This window comes from Cryptomeria japonica, chromosome 4, assembly GCF_030272615.1.
Source record: "Cryptomeria japonica chromosome 4, Sugi_1.0, whole genome shotgun sequence".
Classification (NCBI taxonomy): Eukaryota; Viridiplantae; Streptophyta; class Pinopsida; order Cupressales; family Cupressaceae; genus Cryptomeria; species Cryptomeria japonica.
In genome coordinates this window covers 747,505,893-747,531,117 of record NC_081408.1, presented here as the reverse complement: position 1 = coordinate 747,531,117, position 25,225 = coordinate 747,505,893, and the positions used below count along the sequence as shown (strand labels likewise).

General features: G+C 35.1%; 1 long non-coding RNA gene across 1 annotated transcript; it reads left to right on the top strand.

The window, feature by feature from the left end:
• The first annotated feature begins 14,609 nt into the window (after window positions 1–14,609).
• LOC131076689 (uncharacterized) lies at window positions 14,610–17,202 on the top strand. The gene is made up of 2 exons (XR_009113473.2): window positions 14,610–15,247; window positions 16,898–17,202. It is a non-coding gene; the product is annotated as an uncharacterized LOC131076689 (long non-coding RNA).
• Window positions 17,203–25,225: the final 8,023 nt, after the last annotated feature.

Here is a 25,225-nt window from a genome sequence, read left to right as displayed (position 1 = left end):
CTAAACAATTAGGTCAACCACCAAGAAGATAATACAATAAATTCATAACATAAACCCACAATCCAATGATCAACCAAGTTGGCCTAAGACCGAAACAACATAATCCAATTAATGATTCCAACCAGTAAGGCATCAGGAGCATCCACCAACACGTTACACATACCGGTCCATAACCTAGGAGAATAAGATAGCATTATGTCCGGACCCAAATCCAACACCACCAATCAACTGGAACACGAACATGATAACCATCAACATCCTGAGAACCATCTAGAAGCCATACCAATACCACTTATCACATGCATCAAAAGATCTTCAACAAAGCTATATTGGTAAAACCCTTAGCGGTGACCAAAAGGCTTACTAGAACAAATGATAGTATATGAGTCATCAAATCCCAAACCAACTAATCGTGATACGCATCTGAATAGCATGAATGACAGATCCAAATCAATTCCACAAACCAAAGCATACCGGAGCATACCAGATCAATATCATAATCTAACCACTCTACCGGAACCAACCAGAAACCAGTAAACCAAAACAGCTGGTGTTGCCATCAATGACAAAACATCAAATACAACACATAATCAATTCCTCCAAATTGCCAACAATGATAAGATGTCATGTAGTCAACATTAAATTCTAGGAGTTGAATTTCTCTTTTATGATTGTTGTATTTGATCTATGATGTCAATACTTTTGAAATATATGATATGCTTTAAACATTTCTATAATTACATAGAGTGAAATCATTAGCTTATGTTGTACATTCAATTCTTGTAAGAATTAGGACATTGTTGAACATACTGTAGGACTAAGAGGGGGGGGGGGTTGAATCAATCCAGACGTCAAATACTCTACTTTTGATATTTTATACTTCAAACTATAATTAGCTTGTTATTGTAGCTATGAAACATGAAAGCACAAAGCACAATAAAAAACATCAACACCAAATTTACGTGGAAAAAATTGAATAGGGAAAAACCACAATGAGAATCACACTCACAATATGAATAGTTGATTACAATATTTTAGGCTCAAGGCTAAGGATTTCACTGCACCTAATTGGACTTGCAAGACTAAGGTACACAACCTTAGGGCAAGATACAAGGGACATGCATTAATGAGCCTCACTATCTCAGGGCAAGATACAAAGGATTGCACAAATTGCCAAAAGGAACTCATTGTCTTCCAGTAGGCACAAGAAATATATGAATTAAAATGAACAAGATCGCTTGTGTAGACACCTAAAATTAATATTTAATTAATTTAAGCCTATCAACATAATTAATTAATTTAATTGTGTTATCCTTATTCCTCTTAGAATCAATTAAATCTAATTTAATTAATCCTGTCACTATAGTCCAATAATTAATTTATCAAATAAATTAATTATTCCCCTATTCTTCTAAAGTCCTCTCAACAATTATTTCCTCTAAAAACCCACTGAGTTAATTAATTCTAATTAATTAACCTAGTCATGTGATTCCTACAAATCACTTTTCCTAACCCCACTCAACCTAATTAATCCTTTTTGAATCTCTCATAATCATGCTTATCATTGTTCTCCTATTTTTAATTCCCACTCATGTCACATCAACATTAAGCCTCTCAAAGAAATTCAAATTTCTTTGAATCCCTCAATGCATCTTTATTTTGGAATTTTTAATTCCTCAAGTTTGAAATTCAAATTTCTCCCCCTTTTTCCAAAGGAATTTAATATTCCTGTTTATTTTCCCAAGGCACCCTTGATCCATGCCTTCTATCTAAAATCAATCTCAACCCTTCATGATCAAATCAATCTTGGCCCTCCATTGGCCTCCTCCAATCTATAAATTGGAGCCTATTCTCCTCACAAATGAATCCACTTCTCATGCATCCTCATGCCACCTATTTCTTCTCTCATCCTCTTTTAATCCTCCCTCAAATCTATCAAATTCATAATCCATCACTCAAATCCAATCCTATCAAATCCATCAATCCATCTTGTTGAGCACTTGGAGAGAATTCCACATCCAAATCAATCAAAGGAGCACATCAAGTGGAGCATCATCAAAGGGCGCCTTCACTTCATCAAGCTCAATCCGAAGGAGAAGGTAAAATAGCAAGGTAAAATGATCGCTTGATGTTTTAGCATTTTCATGTTTATTTCATTGTGTTTTTTTATCATTTTCCCTTCCAATCTATTTTCCCCTCTTCAGCTTGATCATGAAATTTCTCTTGAACCATTGTGTCAAGTGACCAATATTATGGAAAACAAATCTAATAGCAACCACTATCTCAAAACACTGTCACATTGAAGATATCATCATCAAAGCTCTTCACAAACTGACTTTTACACTTCTACTACACCAAATCTATTTTTGCATCATTCACATCCATTTCAGATCAATTCACACACATTCCATACCTCAACTCATACAACCACATATCTATATATACAATATCATTCATTAAAACCCTCAATAAGGTCAACCATAGACACAATATACATTGTTACATAAATTAGGCCACCTGGACCAATAATACATAATGCGGTCCACTCTAGGAGATAAAGGAAACCTAAACACATCACAACACATCCCTCTAAAATTATTCCTATGAACTTCACATACTAACACATCCTCCAAAGTCAACATCAACTGAAACATGTAGTTTATCAATGAAGCACACTAACCAATCGACCCAAAATCATCCAACAATGCAGAAGCATAATGTGAATCTACACATGCCATGGTGAGACCCATATCAACATCTAAAATCAACCTCCAATTCATATTTAGACTAAAAGAGCATGATCCAAATAAGATAAACCAATTGGGTCAACCAAAAGCCAACACAACTGAGTATGTTGAACACAAAATAACACAACTTCACTTGTCAATTAAACTAGCACTAGAAAACTAAATTGGAACACTGCACAAACCAAATTAACATGTCCTCTAAGACACAATACTTGAATCCACATATCCGAGAACCGCCAAGCATTCTCCAGACCAGTTCTGACAGACAACCTCACTATTAGAAATAAGAACCAACTCTACCATCAGAGCAATGGAGGACCTAAAAACCTAAAAGTGCAATATAAATAGATCATAAACATTATATCCAAAACTACAAAGCATAATCTTCACAAACCAAAGTAATGTAAAACATTCTTTCATTGTGACATTAAATACTCTTTCTTGCATATTGAAACTTCCACTACAGTAGCCTCCTAAAACACCTCATACTTACTCAACATCATGACCAAACAACATAGCAATATATGAACACCCATTTTTGTACCATCTATGACATCCACACAATTAAGATCAACAATAGTGATAATGGCAACAAGTTTGACATCAATGACAACACAACACAAGTTTCTAGTAGACATGTCATGTATGCTTTTATCATACATTGAGGCAAATCGGTATGCTAGTGAATAATAGCGTTTTGGGTTAAAATAATTTTCTTGTTTATGTAAAATTTTATGCATGTTGATAAACCTTGAATGCAGGTAAATGTTGGTTCAAAATACTTCTATTCAAAAGTTGGTTTGAGAGTTGTGCCTTGTTTTGAGACTGTAGACACCTAAAAATGGTCAATGCTTGCGGAGTCATACTTTAACATTTGCGCATTGCCTCATTTTAGGTTTTTGCGTCGCATTAACATTTCTCCTATGATTCACACTTGATCTTTATCATTTGCGAGCATCGAGTCATTCTTCTACATTCTTCAATCATCTCGTTCTCAAATTTGGTCTTGTCGACAATAACTTTCAGTCATGATTTTGATCAATCTTATCCTGTCGCATCAATGTGCGTGTTCATTTGTCATCATTTTTGGACATCGTCAATCCTAATTAGGGTTTTGTCCTCTTTTCAATCTTATCATCATGCGATCGATTTGTCGTCAATCGTTGTCCTCTTATCAATTTTGTCATCTGGCGATTGATTTGTCATTGATTGTTATCATGTTCGATCTTGTCATCTTGCGATCGATTTTGTCATCGATCGTGGTCATTTTCAATCTTATCATTTTGCGATCAATTTATCATCAATCGACGTCGTTTTCTCAATCATGTCAATTTGGATCAATTAGTCATTGTTCCTCGTCAATTGGCGCATTTGTCAATCAAATCATTTATCACATTGGTCATTTATCAATTCAAAATCATGATCAAATCAAATCAACATTAATTATCTTTCATCGAGACCTAATTGTCATCCTTGCATTGCTAATTCATCTTCTAGGGTTCCGTGATTTAATCATTTAACCCTGTTTGTCATTTCTCTCTCTAGGATTAATAAATTATTTATTTATCCTAAGTCTTCTCATCACAATTAAATGTTCATTTAATTGGCTAATTATTCCTCTTTTGTGAATTAATTAATGACAAATTATTAATTAATTTACCTAATTTCTTAATTCCTATTTTTCATCAATTTCAATTTTCTAATTTCCTAATTTCTAATTTCAATTCCCTCCTATTTCATCTCCTAATTTCGTGGGAATGACAATTCAATTTGTCATAATTTGTCATAATCGACAATCAATCAATTTTGACATAGAAATTTGTCATAAATTGTCATGAATTATCAATCAATCAAATTTTGCATAGAAAGTGCATAATTTGTCATAAATTGTCATAATTGACATGTTTGATTTGAAATTTCCATTCAAATTGAATCATGCTAATTTGGTCTTTTTCTCCAATTTCTCTATAAATTGGATGAATTTCTTCAATCCCAACTCATGAGAATAATCAGGTTATCGAATTTCTAATCAATCACGCTTTGAGTACTCTTGTGCCAATATCCATCTTGCTTTCACATTAGGTGTGTGCACTTGAAGGTGAGATCCACAAACAAAGGCTATTTGGAGAAGAAAGAAGGACAATGGAGCCGCATGAAGGAGCATTCAAATCTACATCTGGTTTGCATAGTCTTTAGTTTTGAATGATTTGATTTCATGTCTTTATTGAGTGTGTTTAGGATAGATCATTGCATTTTAGCCTTTGTGATTGAGCTAAATTAGTTTTGATATTGCTTGTGATGATTTCCGAATTCCTAACCTACAGAGACTAGTGTGTTATAGGCTTGTTTAGCCAAGCTCTATCCTTGTCTTGGTTTATGTGACCTTGTTTCTTCCTTTAAGGTTCCTTGCAATTTGTCTATTCTATTTTATTGGAGTGTGTACCTTTGTGTGAAATAACTTAGTTGATTTTTCAATTGGCTAAGGCCTAGTAGCTCCCAATTGATCTCTCTTGAGGGATTGATCCTATGATGGTTTAAGATGAGCCCACTAGAGATCAATCTTTGTGGAGTATAAGACCTTGGCATCATAAATAATTCCTCTATTGACATTCACAAAATAAATATCCTCTAATCCTTGACCCTAGACCTAAAAAGATTCATCTTATTCAAATTGCTATAAAAACCCTCCACCCAAAAAACTTAATCAATATAAGAGTTGGTGGTTTCTATCCTTGAAAGTTAACACATCCCGACATAGTGAAAGACTAAGTGGCTTTGAGTTTGGTGCCTAATAGGAGTCACTTGAAGAGTTATTTAGTATTTTTTATGTCTATTGGCTATTCATTTGTCAAGGAATGTGTTTTTGCAAGTGGTTTTGGTCCCTTGTTTTGAGAAAAAAGTTGTAGTTTTTCCTCTCCCATTTGGCTATAAATTGGAGCTAAGGCATAGTTGTATAATCATTAGTTGATCAAAGTTTCTTTGAGGTTTCCAAGTAGTTCCAGGATCTTTTGGAGAAGTGAAGTGAAGTGAAGTGTATTATTGTTTTAGTCTCTCTTTTAAAGATTAATAATATACTTGTCATCATTCTCTAGCAGAGTTTTTTCTTGAAAGGGTTTCTCCTCATAAATCTGGTGTCTCGTCATAAATCTGCTGTCTCCTTTGGTATGATTAATTTTATATTTATGTTGAATAGTATAATCATGTTCATTCCAAAATTAGTTTCAAATTTGGTAATCTTTTTAGATTTGTAATCACATAAGAAAGTTAATATTATAAGCTTTCTTCACCTTGTTTCTCAACATTTGGTATCAGAGTCAACATTTTGTTGAGAGGGACACACCTTTCTCTTTAAGTATTGAAGGTTTTATGCTGCAATGGGAGCTTTTCTTGTGTGTTTTTGCAGATTTGAGAAAAGCATTAGAATCCATGGATATTTTCAATGTGGTTTATATTGGGCATTTGAAGCCCATGATTATGGATCTACATGGAGTTGGTCATGGTTTGGTAACTTGGAGCTCTTAGTTGATAATATGTGTGTATCCTCTTGTTTGGTTGTTTTGTTTCTTTACCTTGTGGTCACGTGCGATGAAAAGGTGTTCACGTTGGATGGTTATTGACATCCTAGTTACATCCAAAAGCACCAAATCTTTTGACTACAGATTGGTGCTTATGTTTGGATCATGGTTTCAACCCATGTTTACATGAAAGCACTAGAAGATAAGCCACTGACCTCTTTGTGAGTTGTGGAGCTATTATGGTTTAGATATTTCAATCTCTTAGAATAACTTGGGTTACTTGTTGGGTTGCACTATTCTTTTATTTTCATATGGAGATAGTTACAGGTTGGCATGGCTACTTTGAAGGTTCCTAATGATCTATGATTGCTCCTATGTGGGTTTGTTTGGAAAATCAGATCTAGCATTGATTTTTGTGTTTGAATCTTATAAATCTACATGTTATGCTTAATTATATATATTATGCATGATACTAATGTAGAATTAAATCTTTTAGTTATTTAAGATTGGAGTCTTGGCTATATATTTCTCCTTTAAAATGTTTCATATGTGATGGTCTTGTAGATTGTTTGATGAGGATTTGGTTTGGTAGGTCTTGTTGTTGGTCACCATTATTGCATTGATATGATTGCAGTGAGGAAAATACCTTTTTAGGATTACTTGGTATAATTGTTCAATTATGGTGCATGAGAAGCTCTATTCACTTTTAGTGGAGTGTTTGTAATGATGCTGATCATGATACCATGTATAACTTGATATCAATTTCAATGGGAGCTTTATGTAGTTACCTAATATTTTTTATCTTCTTTGTTTCAATATTTTGGTTCTAATTTGTCGTGGTTACAATGTATAGTGATCCATGGACAATATTTTATTAGAAGATGGATGATATTTTACAATGGATGATAGTGTTATGTAGAGCTCTTGGAACCAACCTTCAGATTGCAATAAGATTTTGACATATTTGGATATATTGAAAATAGATATACATTTATATCTTATTGGTTTGGAGATCATAATTTTAATCTTCCTTTTGGGAGCCCTTGGTTGAGTTCTTTGATCATGCCATGGAGGATTTTCAATTAGGAAATGGTTGTCATGATACCTGGAGTGCTTGGTTACATGTTTTAGTGAGAGATTTTGTAGTGATTTGGCTTCATCGTATGATGATAGATGGTTATATTTATGTGGTGTGTATATGGTGATAGCTTGGTGCTATGGAGGACTCTTAAGTCTTTGGTGAGGTGTTGTTAGTTCTCTTGGCCTAGGAAGGTCGTGGGCCTTGATCATTTTACTTGATTTGATTTGTATGTATCTCTTGGATGTAATTTCATTGTATATTGTCAAGTGGTAGAATTTTAGGATAAGGTAACATTAACCTTGGAATCGTAATCCATTCTTATGTCTCCATGTTCCTTGGAAAGTGTTCCCTAGGACATGTGAGAAAAATATTAAATATTTGTACTTTATGGCTATTTGTAATTGGATTTTCAAGTGGTGAACATGAAGAGGCGACTAATATAAATAAAAATAGATAAAATAGACTCCTTTCAATTTCCATATTGGTACATGAAGGGTCATACGTAAGGAGACCAATTTTGGGAGGAGAAAAGGTGTCCATTTGGAGATTCGAACAGTCACCAAAAGTTACAGAGCACTTAGAATGTTCAAGCCTAAGTGGCTTTGGGTTTGTGACCTAAGAGGATTCACTTGAAAATTTATTTATTATTTTATTATATATATCGGCTATTCTTTCTCCAAGGCCTAGGTTTGGCCCCTTGTTTTGGGAAAACAATTGTGGATTTTCCTCTCCCATTTGGCAATACATTGGAGCCAAGGAATAGGTGTTTAATCATCAACTGGCCATATTGTATTTGAGGTTTCCAAGTAGTTATAAGATCATTTGGAGAAGTAAAGTGGAGTGTATTATTGTTGTAGTCTCTCTTTTGAAGATTAATAATATACTTGCCCTCATTATTTGGTGGAGTTTTGTCTCGAAAGGGTTTCTCCATGTAAATTTGGTGTCTCCTTTGGTAGGATTGATTTAATATTTATGTTGAATGGTGCAATCACTTGATCATTTTAGATTTGTAATCACACAAGAAAGTTAATATTGCAATTTTCCTTCACCTTGTTTTACAACAATAAGCATGCAATATGACTTGTTTATGTTGCATCGGGATAAAAAAATATCATGTGTAATATTTTTGGTGAAATATGAGGGTATTAAATTTCCTATGTTCATGATATGATATCTCCTAAAAAATTTCTTCACTTTCTTCTTCTCTTAAAAAAACCTATTTGCATCTCTCCTCACCAACTCCCTTTTATTTATCAACCAATCCCATCGTGCCCTACATGATTGTACTATCTTGAATAAATGAAAAAAAGTTTAGTATTATACCTAAAGATTCTTTAGAGAAGTGACTATGGATCTTCACCATGATCCTTTATCATATGAAATTATAGCACCCATTTCCTCTCGAGTTTATGGCACCAAAATTTTTGTTGAAGAAAAGATTAAGCTTTGATACCAAGTTGAATTTCGCAACACAAACCTGCAAGATCAAATGATAAACAAAAACACCTTTCACAAATGAGAGTTGCACAAAATAATGCTATATTATTCAAAAGAAAAGAATACATAATGAATTACAATTATACAATATTTGAGGTGCTTATAAAGAAATCATAGAGCTCATTTAGGAGAACTAAAGTGCAAACACGAGGAGCTAAAAAAAGATCAACTCTAAATAAAGCTAGATGCACAAAAGCTAAATTAGAAGCAAGTACTCCTAAGTGAACTTAAGAAAAAAAAAACATAACTAGTTGTATAGAAGCAACTAATAGCTAAATATTCTCTAACACCTTCCCTTAAGTGAAACTTAAGGTGAGTAAAAAAAACTCTAAATGCATGAATTCAAAATTAGTCCTAGTAACAAAAGCCCTGATTAGGTACCCATGTATAAACTAATGGAGTCTCTCTAAGTGGATAAAAAAGAAAAATCATATGGGATAAAACCCCTCTCCAAAAGCGAGAGATGTAATGCATGAAAATAAACATGTGCTGCTAAAAACAGAAGGCCTAAGAAGCCTCCAAGTCAATGTCCCAAAAGAATAGGAACATGAAGAACATCCTCAAAGCACAAAGAAGCTACAAACAATTGTCGAATGATAACTGCTATAGTGGAATGAAGAACCTCCTTTAAAACCAAGACGATGATCATGATCAAGAAGGCAACAATCTACATGAGTGCCCCTCAACAACACTACTCAAACAATCAAATGGAAAATAAAGTAAAAACCATCTATTAGTCGATGATGGAGATGGTACATGAATCTGCATGAGTGATCCCAACGACACTATTCAACCATGAAAGAGTAAACCGCTAGTTGAAAATACAAGTGCCAATAGCCTGAAGAACATTGATCAATAATAGAAGTTGGAAAGTTGCCTCCATAAAAATGAAATGCAAGAGTGTCTAACTCTAAATTGAAACCAAGGAAGCATTAAAACTAATAGTAGAAACCTCCCCATAATGTTGACAAGGGAGAGGCGTGACGGGTCCATTAAACCATGTGTCACCATGAAGTGCATGAAGAGAATTTGAATGTGCTCAAGAAAGTGCCTACAACCAAAAAAGGTTATGCAACTAATGCACACATGCATGGGACAAGAATCTCTAGGATTCAATGTTGTTGTGGAGGGACACTCATTGGACAAAGGTGTGATGGCAAAATAAAAGGCACAATACAACCTCCCATGGCACTTTATAATATAGTACATGTACAAAATAAGGCATAAGAAAATGCGCAAAATCTCCAAAAAACATACACAAGAGTGGTACTTTATCTTAATGCATTTACAAGTAGAGAAGTGCATGAAAAGGATGTTCAAAATTCCCAAGTAGTGTTGAGTGTTGCAAATACATGCAGGACAACCCAAATAAGTCATCTACTTCAAACATAAAGATTCCAAGAGCCAAAATGATCAAGTAATCAACCATAAAGTGAAAAAACAAAAGAACTTGGAGCAAAATCTAAAAAAATTAATATCAGATTTGAATAGAAGACTCTGAGATCTTTTTGATGATATGCGGAAGTAAAAAATTGGAGTTTGTTTGCCCAAGTTATGACCTCGAAAACATGAAAAAGAAGGATAACTTCAATAGCTTGTAACAAACACCATGAGTAGAATCTAACAAAACCACCTACATAATTAGTTTGGCACTGAAATTATCTTTTCAATGATACCTTATTTGCCCAATTTCAACTCCGTATGACGAAAGTCTGGACAAAAAACTAACCGCTTCTTTTTATGATTTGGAAGACTTGAAGAATTCCCTGAAATGGAAAATTTCTAAAAATAACAACTTTTCAAAAATAGCAAGTTTCCAAAATAAAAACTTTCCAAAAATAAAAACTTTCCAAAAACATAAAGTTTTTGAAAATAAAACTTTTCAAAAATGAAAACTTGTCAAAAACAAAACCTTTCTAAATTTGGAAAGGTTTTGAATTTTTTTGCAAAGAATTCCTTGATCTCTGTTTTTGACAAATTGATAGATGATTTTAGGGTTCTCAGGCCTTCTGAGTGCGATGGTGACCTTTGTTTTGCTCCAAATTGCCTAGATTTTTTAGCTACCCTAGAACTTACCTCGATTTTTGTGTCCTCAACCAATTTGATCCTAAATTTTAGCTACCCAGAGTTAGACGAAATGATAGTCGTCTTAGGGTTTTCGAATGCTACAAATGTGATGGTGATGATCGTTTTGCTCCAAATCTAATAAAAAATAATCCACTTCCATATCCATAAAAATAAATTTGGGACCCTAAAACACTTTTGAGTAAAGAAAAACCTCAAAGCTTGAGAAGGGGTTTACTGAATCCATGCTCTAATACCATGTTGAATTTTCAAAGCTTTGATACTATGTTGAATTTTGATACACAAAAGTTTCCAACACAAGCAATTGCAAGATCAAACGATAAACAAAAATGTCTTTCACAAACAAGAGTTGAACAAAAGAATGCTATATTACTAAAAACCAAATAATATAGAATGAATTGCAATTGTACAATGAGGTGCTTATAAAAAAGCACAGAGCTAAATTTATGAGAACTAAATTGCAAGAACAAGGAGCTAAATAAACCTCAACTCTAAATAAAGCTAGATGCACAAAAGCTAAATTAGAAGTTAGCACTCCTAAGTGAACTTAAGCAAAAATGCGTAACTAGTTGTATAAAAGCAACTAATATAGCTAAATATGCTTTAACACCCCCCCTTAAGTGAAACTTAGTGTGAGTAAAAAAAAAATCTAAATGCATAAATTCATAAATAGGTTTTGACAAAAAAAGGCTTGATTAAGTACCCATGTACAAACCAATGAAGTCTCTCTAAGAGGAGAAAAGGAGAAAAATCATGTTGGAAAAAACCCTTCTCCAAAAGCAAGAGATGCTATGCATGAAAAGAAACGTGAATTGCTAAAAGAGGAAGGACTAAGAAGCCTCCAAGTCAATGTCCCAAAAGAATATGAACATCCTTGAAGCACAAAGAAGCTACAAACAATTGTTGAATGATAATTGCTATAGTTTTGAATGAAGAACCTCCTCTGAAACCAAGATGATGATCGAGATCAAGAAGACAACAATTTGCATGAGTGCCCCCAACAACACTACTCGAAAAATTAGATGGCAAACGAAGGTATAAATATCTGTTAGTCAAAGATATAAATGGCACATGAATCTGCACAAGTGACCCCAACGACACAACTCAACCTTGCAAGAGTAAACTGCTAGTAAAAAATACAGGTGCCAATAGTCTGAAGAACACTGATCAATAACATAAGATGGAAGGTTTCCTCCATAAATTTGGAATGCAAGAGTGTCTAAGTCTAAAGAGAAACCAAGGAGGCATTAGCACCAATAGTATAAATTTCAGCTACCCTTGGATTTTGTCTCATTTTTTGTGCCCTCAGTCAATTTGAGCCGACTTTTCAACTACTCCAATTTTGATGAAATGACAGTGATATGAAGGTTTTTCAACGTTGCAAACATGATGGGGATGCTCATTTTTCTCCAAACTTGATGAAAAAATTGCATCCCTCTAGATCCACAAAAAAACAAATCTGGGACCTTGTAATGTTTTTGAGAAAAGAAACTCTCAAAACTTGAGAAGGGGCTTTGTCGAATCCATGTTTGAATACCATGTTGAATTTTGCAACACATGTCTGCAAGATCAAACAAAAAACACAAGCACCTTCCACAAACGAGAGTTGCACAAAAAATGTTATGCTACTCAAAAGAAAAGAATACAAAATAAATTACAATTGTACAATAAGGTGCTTATAAAGAAAGAACATAGCTAAATTTACGATAATTAAAGTGGAAGCATAAGGAGCTAAATAAAGTTCAAATCTAAATAAAGCTAGATGCACAAGGAGCTAAATAAAGTTCAAATCTAAATAAAGCTAGATGCACAAAAGCTAAAATAGAAGCAAACGCTCCTAAGTGAACTTAAGCAAAAAAGCATAACTAGTTGTATAAAAGCAACTAATAGCTAAATATGTTCTAACACTTTCCACTATACAATGGCAAGGGAAAGCCCAACTCTCATATACAAACCTACTACTCCTTTTGTCTAAATTACATTTATGATAATCACATCTATTGAAATCTCCCCTTTCTTACTCAAGGAACATGCCCTTAAGTGACTTTATTCCTTAGTAGAATCTTGTGTGAGAAACTTTGAAATGATAAACAAAGAATTTATTAATATTTTTCTAATTCAATTTTCTTTTGAGGATAATTTTACAATTTTATTCATTCTAAACAAGGACCTCAAGAGAAAGTTAGACTTTATCCTTAGGTTTTAATCAATCATGGCAAAGATGCATTATCACTTACCAAATGAAATTCAAAGGGTCTCTATTGACAATCTTATCCCATCAATATTAGAAAAGATAATGTTTTAAATGTACAATAATTTTATGGACTTATATGTCTCATAAAGGATATGGAACGAAGATGGATAAGGTTAGTAAGGCCTCTACACTTACACCTACTTTAAATAATAACAAGAAGTTCACAAAACATTACAATAAACCATTTGTAACCAAGAACAATAAAAATGCAAAAGATGCAGTTCATAGTATCCACAACTACTCCTCCCCCATCCACCACTTATCCTATTTGTATATCTTCATCTTATTTTGATCTAATGTTATTTCTCCTTGACCTAGACACCCTCAACAATTTACTAGATATACAAACTCATACCAAATGAGCATGGCTAAAGTCCACATGATAAATCTCTTTTAACTTCTTCCTATTTGACCTTTAGACACCTCTCTTCTTCTCCCTAGAAACTATGAGACCAATGCATTTTGCAACCAATATCATAGGGTCCTCAACCATGACACAAAGAGATGTATGACCTTAAAACATAAAATCCAAGACTTAATAGATGATAACTGCATTAATCCAGAGAGCATAAATAATAAAGGGAACTCTTTAGTGGCACATACAAATAAAAAACTTAAAATTTTCACTAGTGCATTTCTGCATCACTCAAACATCATTGAACCCATTGATAACTCTCTTCCTTCAAATGCCATCATAGGCACAACCTTCGAAATTTCTCAAGACATCACAATTACACTTGGTGACATGATAGGCATGGTTAATAAATATTGGATTGATAGAAACTCTACATTTTTTTATTCGTCTATAAGCATCAAGAAGTGGGAGCCAATTCTTAATGACTAGGACCTTGTAGATGGCTAGAAGAAAACATTTTATAAGAATTCACTAATTCTACAGCTCTCTCAACATAACAATTTAATTGTGAATACATCTTTTTATTTCCATTTTAAATTACACTCATGATCCCACAATATCATTTTCATATCTATTTACTATAAACAACTATACAATAAAACAATTATATAATAAAAAACACAAATAGATAACTAAAAATTAAAAAATTCTAATCAAATAGATTCCAACTTCTAACCAATTCAAGGCAGCCGTCTACCTTTTAAAATTCTTTGAAAAGGGGAAAAAAAAAAGTACTCATGTCATTCTCCCTCAAATTCAAACCTGTGAACTCTCAGGTCTCTGCCATGAGAACCACTGGGCCCACTCGTCGTGTGTGAGAAGAAAAAACAAAATCATATAACTACAGGTCGTGAATTCAAAGTCCCTGTATATTAGATCCTAAAATACAATCAAAAGTTCCAAATCATGATCTAGGTGTATCCGTCAGAAGGGAACAAAATCAGTATATTCAGGGAGCCTCTGCAAAACCTCAAGGAGAAGAGTAAGTTGTGGTGTTGTGTTAATAAAGGTGAGTACCATAACCAAAAGTGATAGGTCATCTTGCAAACAAATTCTCAGTAGTTTATTTGCGTTCCCATAACAAACCCACACGGCTTAAACAAGCTAAATTTTAAGCATTTTTGTTGGGTGAGGAGTTTCTATTTGAGAGGGTTTCACTGGGTATGTGGTAAATATGGTTGCAGTTTAGCAGATAGAGTGAAGACTAAGATTACTCTTTTATTAAAAAAGACACGTTACCAAAAAAATTGTGAGGGGGCTATTTTCACAGAGACCATGGCAGTTCATAAATATTTGTGGGGTAGATTTTACGCTACTCAAAATGCTGTGAAGTCTCATTCTCTGTTTTTAACAGCCACCGGCCAACTGCCACACAACTTCCTCTTCATCTTTCTCAAGTGCCCATCATTTTTTTCCATAGTGATGATAATAATCCAATGCAGAAAAGAAAGATTTCACAGACAGATTGATTGAAGATAATGCTTTGGTAAGGATTATCTTCAAAACTGTCTGTCTGTCTGTCTTATCTGCCACTTCTTTCTTCTGTTTGTCTTGTTCCTTTAATGGGTAGTAAGTGGGTGGACAAAATCATTTCGCCATTGAAGAAGGTGTGGGAAGGGATTCACAAGAGAATCCATGCTGCTCGCAAGAAGAGTAAGTCATCATGCATTTTATTTGTTCTCCCTGCTTAGTTTTTTTTAGGGTTGTTGTGTTGATGATGATAAGAATGGTCACCTGGAGTTGGGTTTTATCAGCCAGTTTTATAACAAGTGTTTTTAAGTGATTGTTTGAAAGCCTTAATTATTGTGCAGAGCAGCAGAGTAACTGTAACATTTTGGTTTCAAATCATTTTGAATTTGGATTGGTACTCTGTAAGTGTTAGTTGTGTTTGGCTTTCGTAATTTTGTTGTTTTTTTTAAGTTTTTTTTTTGGCTGTTCTTTAATTCTTAATGCTTATCTTTTTGTTTGTACAAGGGTCAAGATCTTTTCAAAATTTCTGAAAATAGAACAGAAAATAGACATAAAAATGATTATTTTATATTAACTGATTGTTGAATGTGAATTGAATTAAAAAATGATTGTTGTTTTACAGCCTAAATTGGCCTAATGATGAATTGTGTACTTCACAGTCCATAGTAGAGGTGGGTTTGTGCATCTTTTAAAACAAATATCAGGTAAGTAAAATTTGCATGAGGAAAGTTTCAAATACAGACTAGAATGTTGGGTAATCCATTCTGCCCTGTGGGTGACTGAAAAGGCTCCCTTTCCCCTGACCTTAAAAATTGAAATTTCTGAGTGAGATTATCAATTTTTTTACTCTTAGAAGAAAATATAGCTCAGAGCTAATCTTTGAAAAATTTAGAATTCCAGATGTCATTTGCATGTTGTTATGATGCATGCAAATGCTGTAAAACTGGCGGTGTTTTAAGCATTTCACCATTGATTTTGAGGATAGGTTTAACATGAAGATTGGATCGGCCAAAACACTGATATGAAGAATTTGCTCTTGGACTTCCCTTTAGATGTGACTAGCAACATTCCCACCAGTAGTTAGAGCTGCAGCAATATTTTTTTCTACTTTTTTTCAATGTCATAATTTGTTATTTCTTACTGTTTTTCATGAAAACTTGAATTTATATTATTATTTCATGTTATTGCCTGGATCTGCCTTGGGCTAGGTGTGATGAGAATGTTTTTGGTGGAAGTGATGTCATACAACTATTATCTAATATTCTAATTTTTATTTGGTAGAATTAATATATGAGATACATTTCAATAAACTGTATTTAGATAAATATGAAGTGTTTTTTTCTAGTGTGTCATGATATTAATATCAAGATTCAACTGGATAGTTTTTAGTTCAATTCATTAACTCATATGAATAGTTGTTCATACAAACCTATCTCCAATGAGAATGAATGTTCTACTTAATATTCATTATATGAAAATGAATGATACAAAAACTATACAGTTAAACCTAATATTATCATAACTATGCTGTATATATATCAATCTATTAGTTCTTTATTGATTTTCAATTAATGCTATTAGTGTGATTATATATGCGATTTTTAACATCAGCTTTTCAAATCACAATCTGTGATCCATCTTCAGAATGAAAAATAATTCTAAAAAGATATGAACACAAATAAATCCAAAAATAACAAAATGAAAATTCTCAATTAATTAACAATCCAGTACCAACAATTAATTAGCCCACATAAAAATAAAATGAAATGGCAGATCTGTTTTATTCCTCAAGTTCAGTTAATTGGAACTAACTTATTTTTTTCTTAATTACAGGTCGTGGAATCTACATTCTATATGACGATGTTAGGTCTTGCGGATATGAAGATGTTCATGTGATGTGGTCTATTTTAGTGGACAAGGAATACCCAGTACTCAAATCCTGATTCAGATAGGAAGGCATTACTACAGTGGGTTTACTTTTTTGTATTAGGAAAAAAGAAGAGTTTTTCTGTATATAAAATATACAAAGTACTGACTTACAGAAATGAAAGAATGGATGTCTGTGAATTTTGTATAAGAAAGTCAAAGTTGTTTGCCATTATAATTATGATCATGTAATCTAATCGAATTAAAACTAATCTCTCCTGTATCAATGCCTCGTCATACACTACAGTTACGCAGAAAAATGGCAAAGCCTCACCCTGGCTTTTCTAACAACATATTCATTCTTTCCCAATTTTGCAATTGGGTGATGATGAAAGAGTGGATATGGCCATTTTAACATAATTCAAAGCGAGAATTGGTGGATTGCCTTATATTCGTACGCCAATTCAATAGAACAGCCCTTAACATTCTACAAAGTTTGGATTTTACTGTAAGAAGTATAAAGCAATACAGTTTGGTTCCGTTAAGAATTTTGAACTTCAGTAAAAGTGGGCCTCTTTCTATGGTTATAGAGAGGCTACTGGGGAATACTCTAGTGTTCAATAAAAATATATGCCTGGAATTATAGTATACAAGTGGGTATAAGTAATTAGTAAGTATTGAGTATTGTATTAATGAAACGAAGATTTATAATTAAATTATTATAAAGATGAAAGAAAAAATCATAATTATCTGTATGAATTGGGTCTTTTTGAAGAATGAATGGGTCAAAAATATTACGTGTAAGAATTGAGTCTTATTGTGTTCATTAAAACTAAAGTTTGCAACAAGGAATGCAGTTACTATAGGCTATTCAAAATACATAAATGAACATAACAATATCAAGAATGAACAATACTAATAATTGAATTGTGTTTGTATTTTAAGATCGTGAATTTTACATAAAAATTAAAGTAGAACAATTTTTTTTTCAAGAGAAAGATGACACAATAGAAAAGACTACTAGACTAAAAATCTCATTCTTAATACAAAAACAATTATTAGACATTATTTAGATACTACTAAAAATACATTCTAATATAAAACTATTATAAAAAAATCGCAGAATCTCTAAATAAACACCACAATCTTGAATCAAAATACATTAATTTAACAGACATGAATGATAACCAAGTTCTTACCCCATTTCTATATGCTCGTGGTTATCTACAAAGAAAATTTATAACAAAACACAACTTAATGATGTGAATTTTGTCGATAATTGAACTGCACAACTAGCATTATTCCTCCCTTTTCACCAGTTACGCCTCTGAATTCATGAAATAACAATTTGATTTTCCAAATGATAGACGTATCCATGATTATAAAATGTCTGAACTATTGGTTTAACTGGAAATAATGACCCTTATAACTTCATAAACTTCTTCAAAAACACTGCGACTTACTGAAAGTGATTTGAATTGTGCCTATTGAAATCAATGAACTTCCTCTATAAAACAAGTCATGAAAGAATTTGTGATAACTGATACCACATGGTTGAAGAAATAAAATCCACAAGTAGAGTGGAAAACACATGCATCTATAATGGTAAGTAATGCTGTGCAATCAGAAGTAGGGTATGTCGAAAAGGGAGGTGAGGGTGAGGAATCTACAGAGGAGGATGCAGAGTATGCACCAAAAGATTTCTGGGGCAATGACGTTTTTCTAGGTACTTCAGAGAATAATTTCCTGGATGATTCTGAAGATGAACTTCTATGGGATGTTTTGGCTTCTCACAAGTCATTTAGATTCAAGTGTTGTTCTTGGCACTGTCAATGTAACTTAGTCTATGTTAGAGAAGGCTCCTAATGTTGGGGTGATAAGAATTTGGGAAAGGGCCTGAAATGTTGCTTTGTTCTTCCTTCTTGTAAGTCAATTTACAATGATAGCTAGTCAAGAGCCAGAGCCCAATTCACTGCATACCCCTGCCCAAATAAGGATAGGGATGGGAAAGAGAGATATGTATAGAAAATATCGTACAAGATAAATGGAGTGAATAAGAGAGAGGGGTGGTGATAATGATATATAGATAGAGAGAGGGAGAGAGATTATATGGAGAAACAGATATAGGGGGCAAGAGTGAGAGAGAAAGAAGGTAATAGAAGCAAGTAATAGAGATAGGGAAAGATATAGAGGGGGAAAATAGAGAGATAGAGATGGACACAGGGAGGGAGAAACAAAGAGGGTGTGTCTATGTGTTAGAGAGAAGTAGAGAGGTACTAAAAGAGGGAGTGATGGGGAGAGAGAGGGAGAGATAGAGATAGAAAGAGGTAGAGATAGAAATAGAAAGGAGAGATAAAGCAGATATAACTTGAAAAATATAAAAGAGATGAGAGAGAGAGAGAGGGAGAGATTGAAGGAAGAAGAAAGAGGGAAGGAGAAATAAAGATAGAAAGAGGGATACAATAAGAGAGGGAGATGAAGAGATATAAAGATAAAAATATATGAAGTGATATAGAGAGAGACAACAAGAGAGATAGTGATATATATATATATATATATAGAGAGAGAGAGAGAGAGAGAGAGAGAGAGAGAGAGAGAGAGAGAGAGAGCATAAATATGAAAAGAGGGAGTGGTAGGGAGAGACAAGAATAGAAAGAGGAAGAGATGGAGAAATAGATATAGTGGGAGAGAGATCAAATGACATGCTATGCTAAGCATAACTCCTTTCCAAGGACACATGCTATCCTTAAATTATTGACATGAAATGAGTAATCAAAAGTTAGTTTCTCTCTCCTCCCTCTCTCTCTAAACATTTAATTTAAGTTTTAAGTTGACATTTATTTTATTATATAAATTCAAATATAATTATTCTATAATAAATAAAATTCTAATAAGATGAAAAATTAATTCTAAAATCTTTTAATTATTATTTGTAATTTCATAATAAGAATAAATAATTAAAATGAAATTTTAACTTAATGAAAATTAATTCTTTTTTTTTTTTTTGGTCGGTAATAGTGATTTTTTATTAATAACACGAGATTTTGAACTAGCCCAAACCAGGTGGGGCTACACTTAGGGAGCCTCCGCCCCTAAGCCATCTCCCCCTTCAAGAGAGGGATCAAAAAAGATACTCCCCTCCTCACCCCCCTTACTGTTCTTTCGTTTTACCTCTATCCATCCATTCGCTTTGGCATTCTCCAAAGATTTCAAATTAAGAACACCCCCATCATCCAATCCCTTACTAACTCGACAAAGTTGCTCGGTCTGAATGCCCTCAACCAGCTCTACATCACAACCCCCCATAGAGCTTGAACCACCCTCCATCATCTGTGCACCCCCATTAGTAGTCTAAATGGAGCTACAACCCCCTAGAATACCACCATTTGAACCATAAGGCAAACCTTGCTCAACAGTTGTTAATACTGGAGCCTTTACAATGGAATCTTTGATCAAACCCCCTACATCTTGGGGGGTTTTCAAATTCACCTCTGCCTTATCCACCGTGTAAAATTGGGGAGTAACCTCTTTCCACCAAGAAGCAATCTTCCTCCCCCTACGCCTATCACAGGATTCCGCATTATGGCCAATCTTGTAGCAACGCTTACACCTGAAAGGGATTCCTTCATAATTCACCGACTGAATCCAACTACCTTTAGAAGTAGAAATTGAAATATCTAAAGGGAGGTCCTTGGACGTATCCATCTCAACCAAGACATGGGCAAATGTAGTATGTAATAAATTGAGAGAGCCTTCATCAGTCATTAAAAATAGATGGTTGACTCAAGCAGGTAGAATTACCATGATCAAATCAGTTCTAGCAGCCATTCCAATATACAACATGTCATGTTTCAAAATGTCGTTCGCTGCTAGATAAAGTCTGAATAATTTACTGAAGAAATTTGTGTGGGAAGGAGCTAAAGACAACAGAAAAATTCCGCCTTATTAAGGAAGATGGGGGTGCTGGCCTTAGGAAAATGGAATTACAAAACTCTGCTCTTGGTGCTAAGTTGTCTTGGAAAATGTGTAAGGAACTGGTGCAGGAGCACCCTTCCAAACTCCTTCTCTTTCTTTGTTTTGTTGGTGTTATGTTTTTTTAGAAGCCATTGTACATAAAATAATGAGCCATGTGCTCATAGGTCCTAGGTAGGGTCCTAGAGGAGGTCTTAGGGGTCATAAGTCAAGATTGTGATTTTCTTGAAGATGGAAGGTATGTGTGTCCTGGAGGTGTTTAGGGGTCCTTCATATCATGGTGGTGTCCTTAGGTTGGCCCATTGTGGGTCTAGGAGTCATGAAGAGCAACATTGGGAAAGTTGCTCAAAAGTTGCATGACAACTTTTAAAAGTTGTCAAGCAACTTTTCCACCATGATGTCAAAATCCTTAGGTTGGCGTGGATAACCCTAAATGTGGCACATCGATCGAGGTATAGATAATATAAGTACCTGCAAACCCTAAAACAAGGGGTTGGATGTCAGACTTTGTACGACCCTAGCAGAAAGATCAGACTGAGACTGTAAAACTGTTACCAGTCAGATTGAATGAAGAAAAAAAACAAATTAATGGATTGAGATACGTCCAAAACTATTTCATTTCAAGCAGTTAGTTTAGGTTTTTACTTGCAGATTGAGTAAGTTTGTAAATAGTTTGAAAACTGTCTTCTTACTGTCCAGTTTTGGACAAGATTGTGTAAATGAAGTCTTAACTCCATTCCCCATTGTGGAACCACCATGAAACCATGGGGAATGGATGTGAAGACCCTGTACTATAGTCTCAAGCAAGAAGGGCCCTTGGAAATGCAAGGAGGCCAAGCAAAGGCCCATTCCTAGGCGAGTCTGGACAGTGCCCGGTTAGGAATGGTTGTTGGTGCAGAGGTCTTGGAGAGCAAGGTTGGTTAGTGGAGAGAGCATCCTTTGGAGGAAGTGCAGAGGAGTGTTTGAAGCATCATTGGTGTGAAGGAGGAGCCTCCACCAATCCAAACAAGGTGGCTAAAACTCAAAGTACTCACTGTGACCCAGGCAAACCCTAGAAACCCTCATAAAGCCCTTAAAAACCTCAAAATTCGTCCTAGGCACTGTACGGCCACTTGGAGGCCCAAAACCTAGAAAATCCTTGAGCCCTTGCCAATTGAATGGCAGTCCATTTTGGGAGTTAGGGTTGATTGTGCATCGTTTGTGAGAGGGAGCCCTAGAAGATCGGTTAGGAGGCCTAATTGGTCCTAATCCTTGTAGCCCTATTTGAAGGCAAAAACACAAATTTGTGAAATCGGTAAGGGGTTAGAGACTTGAAACCTCTTGGGGGCTCATGAATGGGTGGATAGACCATGAAATAGACCTGAAACAACCTTGCTAAGACCTTGGAAGGTGTGGAACAAGATTAGCCCTTATTAGCCATAGTAAGGGATTTTTGAGTCTCATGAGTAGGTGAGACCTTAGGAGCAGCATAGCAACTCATTGGTGGATGGATTGGGCAAGGTCAGGGGATTCCTCAAGCAGAGGGAAGTCCTAGAGACCCTAGGGTGTGGAGAGAACACTAGGTGATCCCAGGGAAGGATCCAAGAGCATAGACTAGGCTAGTCTATCCCAAACCCCATCCCATCAGGAACCCCAAAAAATGTGGTGCAGGCTGTTCCAAAAGAAGTATCTAGATTCAAAAGACACTAACTGAATTCTCATTGTGGCAAATACTGAAAGAGGCTCGGCTATGTGGAACTTCTTATGGCATTGCAGACACATTATCACAGACCATATCTCATGGCAAATTAGTAATGGCAACACTGCTTTGTTTTGGAGAGACTCATGGGATGGGTTTCTAGCTCTATCAGAATCCTTTGAAGATAAGGGGTGGGTAGACATGGTGGAAATTGCATAGGGCAACATGTGTGCAACTACATGGAAAACCAAAGTGATCAGAATGGTCTGAGAGTATGGAAGAAAATCAATGTTGGAAATCCCTCATTATGTGAGAAGTTATGGAAAGCAATAAAAGATAGGAAAATACTAGAATCCGTCAAAAAAGACAACATAATTTGGTGTGCAGCAAAACCCGTGGTGTACAGCTCCAAGCTTGGGTATGAAGTTCAAAGACAAAGGGGCTCCAACAATACTTGGCCGCATAAACTATGCTGGAATCACAAAATGCTTCCAAAAGCTGGGGCTTTTTTGTGGATTGCTCTACATAGTAGAATTCTAACGGGTGATAGACTCAAAACTATTGGCATCTCGGGCCCCAATCGCTGTGTTATGTGCTGTGTAGATGAAGAATCGACAAATCATTCACTATTTAGCTGTCCGGTGGTAGAATATTGTTGGAACTGGTTCCTTGAAAAAATAAATTGGGCTATGACAAAAAATGAAAGACTTTTTGACTTCATTCTCTCTTGGCCAAACAGACATAAGTCAAAGTGGAGTGATCTATGGATGATTGGACCATCCATAATAGTATGGCAGATCTGGAAGGAAAGGAACAAAAGAATTTTCAAAGAAGCATCACTGCCAAATATCATACTTGTGGACAAAATAAAAACTCCAATAGAGGAAGTATTAAATGGAAAGAAATTAAAAGGTAGACCGAAAATATACAATAATTGGGATGCATAATGGAAAAACGGTGGGCTCTTAAAGAACCTCAATCATATGTTCCATCGATAAATTATGTAGATAGAAACACAATTAGATGGAAGGCCCCTCCAAAGGATTGGACAAAATTAAATTCCGATGGTGCCAGTAAGGGGAATCCTGGTGAATTCGGTATTGGAGCCATAATCTGAGATGAGCAGGGTAATATCCTTTATGGTCTGTTTGGTGGCATTGGAGTTGCCACGAACAACAAAGCTAAGATCCGTGCACTTGAGGCAGGACTTCGTCTTTGTATTAAGCAGGGACTCTCTTGAATCATAATAGAAGGAGATTCACAGATTATAATAAATGGAATCAGTCAGTCAAGTTTGCATAATTGGAAACTTAATAAATGGTTACCAATGATAAATGATCATCTAAGAACAATTGAGTGCTTCGAGATTGGGCATGTCTATAGAGAAGGCAATCAAGTGGCCGAGTACCTTGCGAATCTTGGGGTTGGAAGGAATGATGACCCTATTTATTTTAGCCAAGCATTGTCTACGGAGGATATCAAAGGACAATGTGCGATGGATTGCCAAAGATCTCCATGACAAGGTATCGGGTAGCATGCCTGCAACATTTGGATCTACATGCCTGTTTGGGCATTGTGGTGGCACCAATGTAAGCCTTGGATGAGTACGACTCTGACTATTGGGATGGGAGATATAATTGATCAGATAATAACATCCACTTTGGGGGTAGAATCACATGGGAAGGTCATGGTCTGCCCCTGAGCAATTCATTATGTTGCCTGGAATACTTCACCACATCGGATGTGCTTCAGTTCAGAGGTAGATCCTATTAGATATGAACAAAGCAGGAATGATTACTATCTACAAACTGTGTCCTTCTATAAAGACTCTCCAGGAGATGTTTTACTCAGTGGTCGCAAGTGCCATTTTGTTAGTGTTGCAGAGACAGAGTTGGGTCTAATGGCTCATTTTGGAATGATAAGTTGTGTCAATTGTGAATGCACGCTGGGTGTGCAATTGAGGAACCTGTTCATCACAGAAGATCATGTTTATGATGCAATTTGCGGGCTCGTGGGCATCATTCTCAACTTTGAGAGACATTGGTGTGATGCAATTGTTCTGGAGGCAGTCCTCTTGCCTCTGGTTGATGTCATTGACTCTGGGAAACGCACGATTGAACTATTTGCTGGATTTGTAAAACCATTCATTGCGGACAACGTTGTCAATGTCACATTAAATCTGGAGGAGGCTGTCAAAATAAGCATATTGAAGATATATTTCCAGTTCGAAAACTACCTACCCTCAGAAACAGAGGTGGAGTCTGAAGATGAGGACAATGGTGACTCTGCCGACAGTGACACCATACACGAGATGGCTAGAAGGGAAGTTTGGAAGGAGGAACGTGAGCGTCTGAAGACATTTGGGGAGAATGCATGGGAAGTGTTTAGATGTGCGGTATTTAATGGAAACATGGAGCCTTTTCGAAGATTGACTGAATCAGATGACTGGTGGCTCCCTGAGAACTCCACCCGTAATGCTATCAACATTGGTGAATATGCGGCAGTGATATACCAAGCTATTGGTGGACAAATGTAACTGTGGGTATATTAGTGTGATGATAATAGCTATTAGTATGATGAATATGTACAGGGTGTGTAAGGTAGACAAGGCTAGTCTTGTCTAATGTAGGAAAAGTATGTAATTT